General features: G+C 41.1%; 1 protein-coding gene across 2 annotated transcripts in view; it reads right to left on the bottom strand.

The window, feature by feature from the left end:
- Positions 1-13,660, bottom strand: part of PLPPR1 (phospholipid phosphatase related 1) — a 284,128-nt gene that overhangs the window by 175,153 nt on the left and 95,315 nt on the right. The gene's annotated exons all lie outside the window — the stretch shown is intronic.

The following is a 13,660-nucleotide window of genomic DNA, read 5'->3' as shown; positions in this document are numbered from 1 at the left end:
CCAATTAGCAGGGTTATGCTTTCCCCCAGCCCTGTGCTGTTAAGCATCAAAGAACAGGAACAGATAAAGTCAGCCCTGGAGTTGATCCAAAGTGGGGAATCACAGAGTAGGTAGAGGAACTAAAATTCCAGAGCACATAGGGGTAAAGAGTGCTGGTGGCAGAAGAGCAAGAGCCCGGCAAGGATACGTGTCCTAATGCAGTTTGCCAGTTTCAGTTACTTATATCCTTATTCAGGCTCTCCCACGCCCATCCTATTGCTAGAAAATTACCTTTAAGTTGGCTATTTTTACTTGATCTCTTTCTAAGAACAACTACAATGAAATGATGGGTTAGATTCTTTTTAATCCTCATTCAGACTTCCCTGGTGGTGCAGTAGACAGGAATCTGTCTGCCATGGCAAGGGACATAGGTTCCATCTCTGGTCCAGGAAGATTCCACATGCCATGGAGCAACCAAGCCTGTGCACAATTACTGAGCCCACATGCTGCAACTGCTGAAGCCCACAAGCCTGAAGCCTACGAGCCTGAAGCCCACGAGCCTGAAGCCCATGAGCCCTTCTCTCTGCAGCAAGGAGAAGACACCACAATGAGAAGTCCACGCCCAGCAACGATGAGTAGCCCCAGCTCACTGCAACTAGAGAAAGCCCACACGCAGCAGCGAAGACCCAGTGCAACCAAAAATAATTTTTAAAAATTCTTATTCAATAAATGTTTTAAATTGTTCATTCATATACAACCAAGAATCCTCTCATTCTGTGCTAGGAAAAATCCATCAAGTTATTGTTAAGAACTTGGGCTCTGACCTGAGTTTAAGTCTATCTAACAAGATAAGTGAGATTTATCCACTTCCAGTGTGATTTTTTTGATAATATACTTAAACTCTATAATCCTCGAGTTTCTAATCTGAAAACTGGTAATGACAATATCTACTTCATAAGTCATCATGAGAATTAAATAAGGTAAGTCACTCAAAAGGCTCAACCTCCATGGTGCAAAAACATTTACGATGCTAATGATTAAATAACATGAGACGGAACACCTAGCGCTTTCACAGACTAGAATCTCCCCTGTGGCCAGAGGAGATTCCCATTCGTTCTCTTCAGAAACATGTCTCTCCTCCCAATGTCTAACAGGACGCCATGTCCATTGTGGCTGGAAATTAATCCTTATTTTCTATTCAAAGACTTCCGATTCCTCATGACACTTCTACACAGGGACACAGGAGTGTCATTTTCTTCCAGACAGAAACTTCCATATTTGAATCATTTTCTCATGGGATTCCTGCCAGGTGTCAGCACTGTGACCCTTCTAAGCAGAGTGTTACCTACTGACAGGCCTTGAGGCCGCTCACCTGTGGAGCACTCTCCCACCTCTTTCTCATGTTTGCTTGTCTTATATTGCTGCTTATTTTAGTCTCTCATCCTGGTGCTGAGTTATTCTTGCTGTCCAGCTAGCTAGAAGACACATATATCAAATTGTGGGGGTTCAGTACATCTTATTACACAGTCTACCAAAACCATCCTCCCCCTACAACACATGGGCCAAATTCTACTTTAGGTAACTGGCTGTCTTCTGACCCCTAGTCTCCCTGTCTCTGAGGGGTATGACAATCTTGGATTCATCTGTTATATCATTAAACAGCTGTCATGTTGTCCCTGTAGAAGGAGCCATTTATCCCACCAACAGATGAGGAAGGGGAGCTATTTAAATAATGGGGTCCTTGGAGAAAGATGGAAAATCGTGTTCAGTACACACATAAGGTACCCTTCTCCTGACCTTTATCCACTTGTCAATGTGTATAAAATGCAAAGAACATTTTATACATCGAATGATTTCTACATTATTAGGGTCAATGCTGTTTTGTTCCTGCTGGTGTTTCAAACACCTCTTTCTCCTATGTGCAATACTCAGTGGGGATTCTGGTATATAGCAGACCTCAAACACTCGAACGAATGAAACTTAAACTCAGCTTTAGTCCATGTAAGGAGTCTACTTCTTTCCTACTGACTAACCTTGCTTTTATGTCTCTAGGAAAAGTCAAACTCATTCAGGAAGTTATTTTTATGAGAATATATATAGACTTAGCCTTTTTGTGGACAAAAGGAGTGGGCAGTGACCCGCTTCTAACTCCTTCTGTGCTCCCATTTGAGGGTACTATAGATCCACAGGTTTTGCCTCCTTCATGATACTAAGCGGCAAGTGTGCAGTAGACGCGTCTCCATTTGTTGGGGCGCAGCTGAGACATAGGCCGGGGGAAAGCTTTCCAGCACATCTGGCCAGAGCCTCAGCCCTTGATGCCAGCCCCACACCCACCTGCGTATTTTACTTCAAGATGGCCATTTTATTAACCAACCAGAATTATGCATTATTTTGCCTTTCCATGTCTCCAAAAATTAATGTAATGATGCCACTTCTACTGAGAGTACCACACGCTGACTTCACTAGGAATCACCTCCCTCATCGTCTCCAGCTCCCTCTCACTACACTGTCAACCCTGAGGGGGAAGAACCCACCTTCACGGAGCTCCCACGGGCACCAGGCACTCTGCTAGGCCTGCTCTGCACTGCCTCCTTCAGTCCTCACAAAGTGCCTGTGAAGCAGGAATTCTCAGCTTCCTACGAGAGCAAGGCCAAGGCCCTGTGGAGGTTAACACCTCACCCAGAACAATAAGGCTAGCAAGTGGTGGAGCTGGGATCTGAACCCATGTGGTTATTACAAGGTTCATGATTTGCAGGCTAGTCAGACTAGAGCTGCCTCTCTGAACTGTGACCACATCTGGGTGCCTGTTCTATTTTTGGCCCAGTCATGTGCTTTTCATATTAAGCAGGGGGAGGAGGCTCCAGCAACTTTTTTAGACTTCATTATAACTATTTAATATTTTCTAAATATTATCTTTCCTGTTTCTGAAAGGTGAAGAAATACAGATTTCACAATAAATAGTGAAAAACCCCCTACCCATTGTGATATTAATTGCTTTACCACGAGGTCCTCAGGGATGACTACATCATAAAGACAGAACTGTGCTCCCCACCATATGGGATGTTAGTCATTTCTGGCTGCTCCTCTACATCCTTGGAAAAAAGCCAGTATCAATGTCTCTTGTGCTGTGAGACCTGTGAGAACATGCATCACCAGAGCTAATGAGGGGTACGTTGAAAAGAGGAAAAAAATTGTCAACTGGTGCCCCAAGAAATTGTCATCACTGAAGCATGATAGAGGAAAGAAACTGGTTCGACAGGCCTCAGAAGTTATGCTTCTAGTTATTTATCAACTAAAACCCTTATATTTATTCTTTAGACATTTAAAAAGTGGTCATGACTTTTGGATTTACAATTGGAAGAATGGAGGAAATTCTCACTAATCAAACATTTGTGTTATAAACTATGCTAGGTCCAGCACTACTTTTATTTAGTCCTTGCAGTTCTAGTAGCTGTGAGCATAAGCTTTAGGATCAGACAAGTCTATGCTTGAATTCCAGCTCTGCTGCGTGACCTCTCATGAGTTATTTCACTCCTCTCTCTGCCTTGATTTCCTCACCTGTAAAATGCAGGTCATCACACACAGCCTGCAGCTCTGTGGTGAGGAATAAGTAATGTTTACAAAGCATTTAGCCCATCCTAGCACCCAGCATGCAGTCAACTGTTACATCCATTAATTCTTTCAACAAATATACATTGGGCAGCTATTTGTGTCAGGTATTGTTTTTGTTTCTGGAAACAGTTGTATATGAAACAGATAGAAGCCCTGTCTTGTAGTGTTTAATATTAGAAACATAATTATGATTCACAACCTAGTGAGTTATGGGGTCAATTTATTACTGGCCTCAGTTTACATGTGAGGGAACTGAGGCACAGAAATTCATTTCTCCAAGTTACCTTGGTGGCAGGAATCCATCAGCTCTACTGTACATTCTTCCAATGACAGAGTTGTCTTAATTACTGCATATGCATGAGGAATGGTGAACGGTCATGGTAATTCACAAATGCAGCCTCCTTTATTCTGTATGCTGTCAGTGTGGGTAGCCTAACACAGCAGAAAAACTCAGGATTTATAGTCAGAGGGTTTAATTTAAATCATGACTCTGTTGCTTACTTGATGTCATATATCCTCTGTGAACACCTTGATCTCTTTGAACCTGTCTGTTCATCAACACAGTGGGGATAACACTATACTCAGTGCCATGTGAGGGATCAAACGAAGCGCAGAGCCTCAGAAACTTTGTCAGTCTTACTATATTATGGAAAGGAATATTAGCATATGTCCATTTCAGAGCAGACTGCTTTCACTTCAGAAGTAACACATACTAAAACTTGTACCACTGCTTTTTAGAGCATATTTTTGATCAATATACTCAATATACTTGCCATGGAGAGTATGCAGGCTATATCTTGCCCAAGGGCACTGAACCAAGGAGGTAGACAGTGACTATAATACAGCTTACGCTGCACCCCAGGCCATGCGCCCAAATACAGGACCACCTTTCACACAGAGGAACCAGGCACCTTTCTCTAATTTTGCCCCAAGGCAGAGTATGGGCTAGCAGTGTCCTTGATTAAACTGTTCTTCTTTAATCATATTCCACCTATTTTTGTCCAAGTAATTCTTATTTCTTACCCCTCCAGCTTCCATTCCTTCCAGCCTGTGCTCTTCTCTCTCCTCCCTGACTTCTCACCAGGAAGTCCTTCCAATGGCTAGTTTAAAGCCTGATGGCTCCTCCTCCTGCCAGTCACTTTTCTTGCCTTATGTGTTTCCCAAGCCAGTTGGAAAACATCCCTCTATCCTGTCTGCCACCCAGTCTGCTAAAGAATGTCACCTCTCGGACTGTCCTTAAAGACTAAAGGAATGAGTGCTGCAGGAGAGCCAGGCGCTGTCGCTAAGAAACCCAGTAACCATATTCAAGTCCTCATCATGCAATCTGATGAAATTACAAAAATAACCAAATAACCACACAACTCATTTTTAAACATAGAAGTACATAAAGCTCTCAAAAGCAAATATAACAGAATGAATGCAACTCATAAAGTTGCATTTAGACACTTACCCCTAATTGACTAAAAATTGAATAGGGAGGAAGGGATTTATGAGTGAAAGATTCAACAGTAACAAGTAAATGTAGAGAAACTGGAATCTTCACTAGAGCAATAAACACAGCTTAATGTCAGAGGAAAAGAGAACACTGTCATGCAAAGCATGTGTTGAATGGTGTCAAATAGGATCAGCAAAGGAGGACCCACAAGTTATTACTGTTCCCAGATTTTAGCACATGCAGTGAGATAGGTCTCCAGTTTGCTGAACAGACCTGTGCTTATTCTCTCAAGTCTAATACTGACAGTATAAGCTGTTCCTATAAACATGACGCCTTTTCAGGATGCTGTGGATATTTGGCAACCTGCAAGCAGTATCTTAGGTTTTAAAGGGAAGTGGGTTGGTGATAAATGGTGAAAGAGAAGATAATTATTCCCCCGCTAATTCTGATTCACCTGCCACTAAGGGCTGTGAAAGGAAACACAGGGAAGCGGAAGAGGAGGAGGAGGTGAGGGTGGGAAAAGAACTCTGAAGGAATTTACACCCACTCAAGAGGTGAAGGAGAGGAACTGAAGCTGATTAAGAAATAGCAGGGAAACTTTCCTAAGCCCCTGCAACCTCAGTCACAGCCCATCCTACCTCCTTTTGTATTTTATCTGCAGCGTTTCTGCTTGCCTGCCTCTTCCTCACACAGCCATCTGAAATACACCATGACGGTGTTAACGCACAAGTGCCTGCTGGGCTCAAAGTGGTGGGGGCTGAAAAACGGGAAGGTGAAAACAACTCCACCAGAATGGAAGAGCAAAACAGGGATCTCCTGGGGATATATGTGTCAGCTTTTATCAAGAAAGGACTCCCGCAGCAGTAGGATCTGCAACCTTTAAGCCAGAGGTGACTCAGAGGAGGAGGAAAACATGTTTCTAATATAATGACCTGCATGCTTCAGGAACACAATGACTGAATACAGACTCCAGATCAGCAGCTTTTAGGAAGTCATAGGCAGAGCAATCCTGGAGGCTCTCTATAAGTAGATGGTAACATTTTATTGATACTAAAGGGGGTTGGTAAAAGTGAGAAAATGAAACACACTGTAGAGGAAGAAAAACCTGAGTCATTTAGCCTATCAAGGATCAAAATAAGGAGATCCTTCAGAAAAGGGTTTGAAATCATAGTAAATAAATACAGTGAGGGGTTGTAGTGGAAAGCACTTTGCCCTGGCAATCAGATCTGGGTTCTAAGTCAATGCTCCAGTGGGTGTTCCTGAGAGGGGACCGATGAAGCCCTCATTCCGATGGCCTGTGAGTTAATGTATGCTTCTTTCACTTTAGAAAATATGGACAGAAAAAAAAAAAAAAGAGCATCACTTAATCTACAAAATTAGAAGCATGACCATGTGAGAACCATCTAGGGAATTTTTCAGTCCTCTTAAGGATCTGTCATCTGACCCCACAAAGTGATGCAGTTGCACACTCACTAGCCAAGGAGTCCAGAATGACGGGGTCTCATACCAATTAGTAAGTGTGACCTGGTGTTCTTTATACCCCAGTCACCTCATCTATAAAATGAGGGGTACACATTAAACCATAAACTCAACTCTTCATAAGGCTTGTCACCTGGTACACCACATCCAGTTCTCACTATTTGCTCACAGATATCCTCTGGGTTTCTCATTCCTCTGCTTTTCCCCTCCAAAAATGCCATGCCCAGACCTACCACCTGCCCTCTGCTTTTGCTGTTCTCTTGAGCTAGAACTTGAATCCATCCATACTCCCTTCCAAACACTTATCACTTACCCTACCATCCATAAATGATTCCCAGCTGCTGATTCCCTGCAGGACAGGATATCTGTCCTGCTTTACAGTTTTCCTTTTCTTACAGACCACAACATATCACTTAGCACTTGACTATGTTATCTGACATTGTCCTCAAATTATCTTCTATGACTTAGGGTTGTCTCTGTAACAATATATCAAATTCCTTAATTCTTCAACTTCTATATTCTTTATAGTACATAAATAGTCAGTAAAGATGTAATGGAGATGTAGTCTACCTAATTTAACAAAGTAGAAACTGGATGGATACCAACCTCATTTTCATAGACTAGAGCAAAACTGCATGATTGCTAGAACTCCAAACCTAAACTTGATTGTAGTTATGTTGTTTACACTCTGCAATTTCCTTGACTATTCTTGAATATTAGTAATTCAAATATTTTGAAGGTCTTCCATGTGCCAGTTCTATATGTATCATCTCACTTAATTCTCACAGCCACCAAATAAAGTAGTATCACTGACCCAGTTTTATAGATGGAGACAGGGGAAGCACAGCAAGGTTAAGCAATTTGCTCAGACCTACAGAGCAATAATCTTCCTATGCAGCACTAGTGGTCAAGAACCCACCTATCATACAGCGAATTCCCGTTGGCTATCTATGGCTGTATGTCTCAGGAAACTCAAACAGGGGCTCTATATCAACCCAGAGGGGTGGGATAGGAAGGGAGATGGGAGGGAGGTTCAAGCGGGTGGGGATGTATGTATACCTATGGCTGATTCATGTTGAGGTTTGACAGAAAATAACAAAATTCTGTAAAGCAATTATCCTACAACTAAAGAATAAATAATTTTTTTGTTGTTTTAAAAAGGACCCACCTACCAGTGCAGGAGATGTAAGACATGAGGGTTTGATCCCTGGGTCGGGAAGATCCCTGGAGAAGGAAACGGCAACCCACTCCAATATTCTTGCCTGGAGAATTCCATGGACAGAGGGGCCTGGCAGGCTACAGTCCATAGGGTCGCGAAGAGTCAGATACGACAGCCCACACGCACAGAGCAGTAAGGTAGAGCTGAGACTTGAAATCAGCTTGTCTAAATTCTGAATCCAGTTTGTACCCTCCATACAATTCTACTATACAGCTTCAGTGTGAGTTTATTTAGCTGTAGTTTTCTTCACTTCACTAAAGGGATAAACTCAAGATTAGCAGGCATAAAATAGTTTCAAGTATGAAACTTTGTTATTTAAGCTGAAAACATTGAATAACAGTGACTTACTATTTGCTGCTCACTCGATGCCAGGCATGAATATAAGCATTCACATGACTGCCTAAACCTAATCATGTAAATATCATGTATAGTAGATACATATATTATTCTTTTTAAAAACTGATAAAATAATTTAAGCTTAAGTTCAATAATTAATCCAAAATCAAAAGTTAGAATTCAAATTTAGTCCCTTTTGATACTAGAGGCCAAATTCAGCCTGTAAACTATCCTGTTTTCTCATATCTGTTATAGTGCTCATATAACAATACAAATATTCTTTTATAATAGACATAAAATCAGGGGAAAACAGTTAAACCTGTTCTAACCAGCAGCAAACACTATACTTCTTAAAAGGTAAATGGTATAAAGATAGGTTTCAATACCATGTATTATATAAGGAAACAGGTACCATGAGAAATAAAAGGTACTGGTGGAGAAAATCCATATACATAAAAGTAAACTCTTCCTAAAACTGTTACTCAAGGTTTATTTTATCTTTCTGTAACACAGTTTCCTAACTGAAGCTTTTCTGATACTAGGGATTTATCTCAGCAAACACTAGTTCAGTTACATGGTTTTGTAGCATGATTGAATCTATCTGGTGGTCAAACTTACACATGAAATAACACACACCATAATCCTTGGCTAATCATTCAAGACATCAAAAAGTTCCAGAGGCTGGCAGAGAAAGTGGAAAAAAACAAAAAGCCACCTAAGAAGTAAAATTCCCCACTGCATTTTCCATCCTTTAGGGCCTGTGCCTGGCTCACTGCTAGGGATTCTGTGGCACTGATTGATCTTAATCTCTTCTTAAGACTTTCAGGAGTTTTTCGTGTACAGCCCCCTCAGTTTCTGAACTATCTCATTTTCAAAACGCTCTTTAAAATGCTACAGGGTCTGAAGATGATGTTGCTATTGTTTAATCGCTAATTCGTGTCAGACTCTTAGTGACCCCATGGACTACAGCCCACCAGTCTCCTCTGTCGGTGGGATTTCCCAGGCAAGAATACTGGAGTAGATAGCCATTTTCTTCTCCAGGGGGTGTTCCCCACCCAGGGAACAAATCTGCAGCTCCTGCACTGGCAGGCGGATTCTTTACCACTGAGCCACCAGAGGAAACCCTAGAGATTTGAGATTATGGCTTAAGACAAACAGTCTTAATTAAGCCCTAGTCTGTTCTGATAAACCAGTCTAAAAGGAATAGGGTTATGGAAAGTCAGAATAATTCCAATATACCAAATCTTTTCTAATGAAACTGACTAAGCAATGGCTCAAAAACAATAACCAACATCGATGCAGCACTTCCTATAAGCCAGGTACTATTTTGAGCACTTTGCTTTAACTCCTTGTCAACAACCTTATGAGGTAGGTTCTCCATTTTACACATGGGAAAATCAAGACAAAATGAGGTTAAGTAACTTGTCCCAGATCACACAGCTAGTAAATTTCAGAGATAAAACTAGAGCCCAGGTAATCTGAGTATAGAGTCTAGAGTTTTAATCTCTTTGGCTAAAAATTTCTTTCAAAGTTCCTCATTGCTGTTTCTCTTGGACTTGGTTCCCCATTTGCAAAATTAGATTAAAATATGTACCTTTCTCAAACTTTCAAGACCCCGTGGAGAGCAAGGTGAGAAATTGAAGGTAAGTGGTGGCGAACCTTTCTCACCCAGGAGCAGATGCTCGTGTCTGAGGAAGGCCACTCCAGAGTAGGCCATGGGGTTCCCGCCGGGAGAAGAGTCCATACCCCGGCTCCTCCAACCTGCTTTCTGCCTTCACCTCCCCAGCTGAGCTTCTGGGCTGTTCCTTTAAACAGGTGGTTCCTTTAAACCTGATGGTGCCATGCAGATACACCTGGGCCATGGAACGTGGGCGAGCCTTGGGAATTAGAGGCTTGGCCTGGACGCCTCTCCTCACTGCTCTGAACCAAAATTGCTGCTTGAGTTGTTTTCCTGCACTGAGAAGGTTTTAATGTGATAAACTTTTCTCCTTAAAAGAAGTATTAGTGGCAGATTCAAGAGATCTGGTAATCACATTTACACACACACACACACAATTATCCAAGAATAAGTTTACAAAGGACTTTTAATACGTATTGTTTTAAAAATACCATTAAGGCCAGGTTAAACCATGTGTTTATCATTAGTACACAAACAGTTGGCCTTATTCCAGAATGGAGACGGAGAATAGGAACCATTCTTGAAATTATTTCTGATATTTGTATAAATATTCATTGGCACAACAGATTTGTGATGTGTGAACTGTTTACATTTTGCAAATGAATAAACTGAGGATCACAGAAGTTTAATAAACCTATCCACAGCTTCACATATAAATAGTAAGTGGCTGAGCTCACATTTACAGTCAGGCTGTGTAAAGCAAAACCCACACACTTTCAAGTACCTCTCCATGCCCTTCAGTTTATCAATTCCCACTCTGCCCCAATTCACATTTTCTGTATTATCCTGTTCTCCATTTGGAACACACTTACACATATGATGCTAATTCAGCTTAGCATAAATGATGGAGAATTAAGTGGATATGTGCCCAGAAATGATTTTGTATTTTTTCATATATTCAAGCATAGTCTGCTCTCTGTTAATTGCTTTATTCTTAATAATTGGTTAGGAATCAGCAAAAATTAAATCAAGCTGAGACAGGTCTCAATAAATGTGTGCCAGTCTTACTTTAAAAAGGTTCTTAACAATATATAATAAATAGTAGCTACCATTAATGACCCTGATGGCTCAGACAGTAAAGAATCTGCCTGCAATGCTGGAGACCTGGGTTCAATACCTGGGTCAGAAACATCCCCTGGAGAAGGGAATGCCAACCCACTCCAGTATTTTTGCCTGGAGAATCCCATTGACAGAGGAACCTGGAGGGCTATAATCTATGGGGTCGCAAAGAGTCGGACATGACTGAACAACTCACCCTTTCACTTGCACCATTTAGGAGGTATCAGGCCTTTAACCTAACTTAATTTTTATAATGTTCCTCTGAGGTTGGTATATGATTAGTTCTATTTTCTAGAAGAGGAAGCAGCTAAGCTCTAAGAACACTGAGAAGCTTGCCCAGGATTATACGGCTGTAAGAAGCAGTTTTGATCACACAAGCTCTGTCTGATCTAAATGCCCTGATCTGCTTCACATCTTCTTGTATGCTGGTCTCAAAGAGGAAGCTTCCTGCCATAAAAACACAGAGGCAGTGAGATACTGAAGGGAAAATGACACATGTAGAATACTTTCAGCAGTTTTAGTACTTTTCTTTTAGCTTCCTGAGGCATAACTGACAATAAGCCAGGCATATCTAGAATGTAAATTTGATGACTTTTGACATGTGTGTGTGTCTACTAAGCTATCACCAAAATCTAGATAATGAATATATCATCACCCTCAAAAATTGCCTCAGTGCCTTTATAATTTCCCTGCCCTGTTTTCTCATTCCCAGGCACGCACAATATGCTGTTGCTGCTGCTGCTGCTAAGTCACTTCAGTCGTGTCTGACTCTGTGTGACCCCATAGACGGCAGCTCACCAGGCTCCCCCATCCCTGGGATTCTCCAGACAAGAACACTGGAGTGGGTTGCCATTTCCTTCTCCAATGCATTTAAGTAAAAAGTGTAAGTGAAGGCGCTCAGTCATGTCGGACACTTAAGAGACCCCATGTACTGCAGCCTACCAGGCTCCTCCGTCCATGGGATTTTCCAGGCAAGAGTACTGGAGTGGGTTGCCATTGCCTTCTCCGACTATGTTGTTATTATACATTAATTTACACTTCCTAGAATTTTATGTAAATGGAATTTTATAGAATGTACTCTTTTTTTTTTGGTGAGGCATTTTGCATTCGGTGCACATACATGATTTTCAAATTTATCCATGTTGCATATATCAATAGTTTGTTCCTTTCTATTGCTTAGTAGTATTCCATTGTATGGATATATCACAATTTGCTTTTTCATTCACCTATAGACAGACATATATTTTGGTTATTTCCAGTTTGGGGCTATTGCAAATAAAGCTGCTATGAGTATTTTTGTATAAATTTTTGTGTGGATGTATGCTTTCATTTCTCTTGAATAAATAAACAGGAATGGAATGATTAGATCAAATGATAGCTGTATGTTTAACTTAAAAAAAAAAAAAAACTCTCAGACTCTTTTCTAAAGTGGTTGCACCACCTTATAGTCTCACCAGCAGTGAATTGGAGTTCTAGTTGTTCCACATATTTGACAATGTTTTGTATAGTCAGTCTTCTATATTTTCAACAAAGATTTATAGTTGTTCTGCACTGTGCAAGAGGCAAGGAAGAGATTAAAGAATTAGAGGACAAGGGATTCTATCCCATGGAGCTCAAAGTCTATCTAGGGAGGCAGTGAAGTGGTTAGAGGATCATTAGCATAATTGCATATCTATCTATATATGTATAAAAGAAGGATTAATACAATAGGATATTTAAATATGATTAAAAGCATTCAAAGGAAAATATAAAATAAGAACGTAACATTATTATGTATTGTTGGTCAGGTTTAGCTTCTGGTAACAGGTTTTGTATCACCCTTGAGAGAACCACAGGACTTGTATTGTTAGAAGAAAAAGATGGCGTTTCAGAATCCTCTATTGACTGGCTAAACTTAGGTCAATTATTTAACTTCTCTAATCCCCATCATAAGGGGTTATCATGGGAATGACCCACATTAAACCACAAGACAAAGTACTATGAAATCATCTCCTTCCAAAGTTCTCATCAGAGAAGTGTGTCAATCCTGCAGATTACATGGTCTCAAGCAAAGAAATGAGTAATTACACACATATTTTGAGAGAGAGTACTAACTTGGGCACATCAACAGAAAAACAATGCCACCCTCCCGTCATGGTAAACTTGCTCTGTACTGAGTGCCAAAAAATGTCCAGTCACTGCTTTGAAGGGAGTGTGGGTTTTCCATGGAAACTGAATTTGGTGCTCAGTAAGCTGTCTACCACAGACTGACTCAAATAATATAAAGATCCGGCAAGAGTAAATAAGATCATCATTACATCTCAAAGGAAAAATGATTGCTTCACTTTAAAAAGCAAGCATTCATTCTTTTAGGGAAAGAACTTCGCAGAATTTAAACAAAAAGCTATAACAGAAGGTTGGGATGAATCATGACTCCAGTGAGGATTTTTATCTTCCTTGGAATTTCTCTATAGCTAGATGCTCTGGGTGACTATACCACGTGAGCCACAAACCTCTTGGCTGTTCCACAATAGAAGTCTCAGGTTTTCCCTGAATGTATCTCCAGACATAGCCCCCAGGTCTCTAAGAAATTTTGCACTATCCCAAAGTACCTATCACGGACTGTAGCCCACCAGACTCCTCTGTCCATGGAATTCTCCAGGCAAGAATATTGGAGTAGGTAGTCATTCCCTTCTCCAGGGGATCTTCTCAACCCAGGGATCAAACCCGGGTCTCTTGTCTGAGCCACCAGAGAAGACCCAAGAATACTGGAGTGGGGTATCCATTCCCTTCTCCAGGGTATCTGTCTGACCCTGGGATCGAACCCAGGTCTCCCACATTGCAAGCAGATTCTTTACCATCTGATCTACCAGGGAAGCCCTTC

This window comes from Oryx dammah, unplaced genomic scaffold, assembly GCF_014754425.2.
Source record: "Oryx dammah isolate SB20612 unplaced genomic scaffold, SCBI_Odam_1.1 HiC_scaffold_1, whole genome shotgun sequence".
NCBI classification, from domain to species: Eukaryota; Metazoa; Chordata; class Mammalia; order Artiodactyla; family Bovidae; genus Oryx; species Oryx dammah.
The sequence above is the reverse complement of the archived record's forward strand: the minus strand, read 5'-3'. Positions and strand labels throughout refer to the sequence as shown.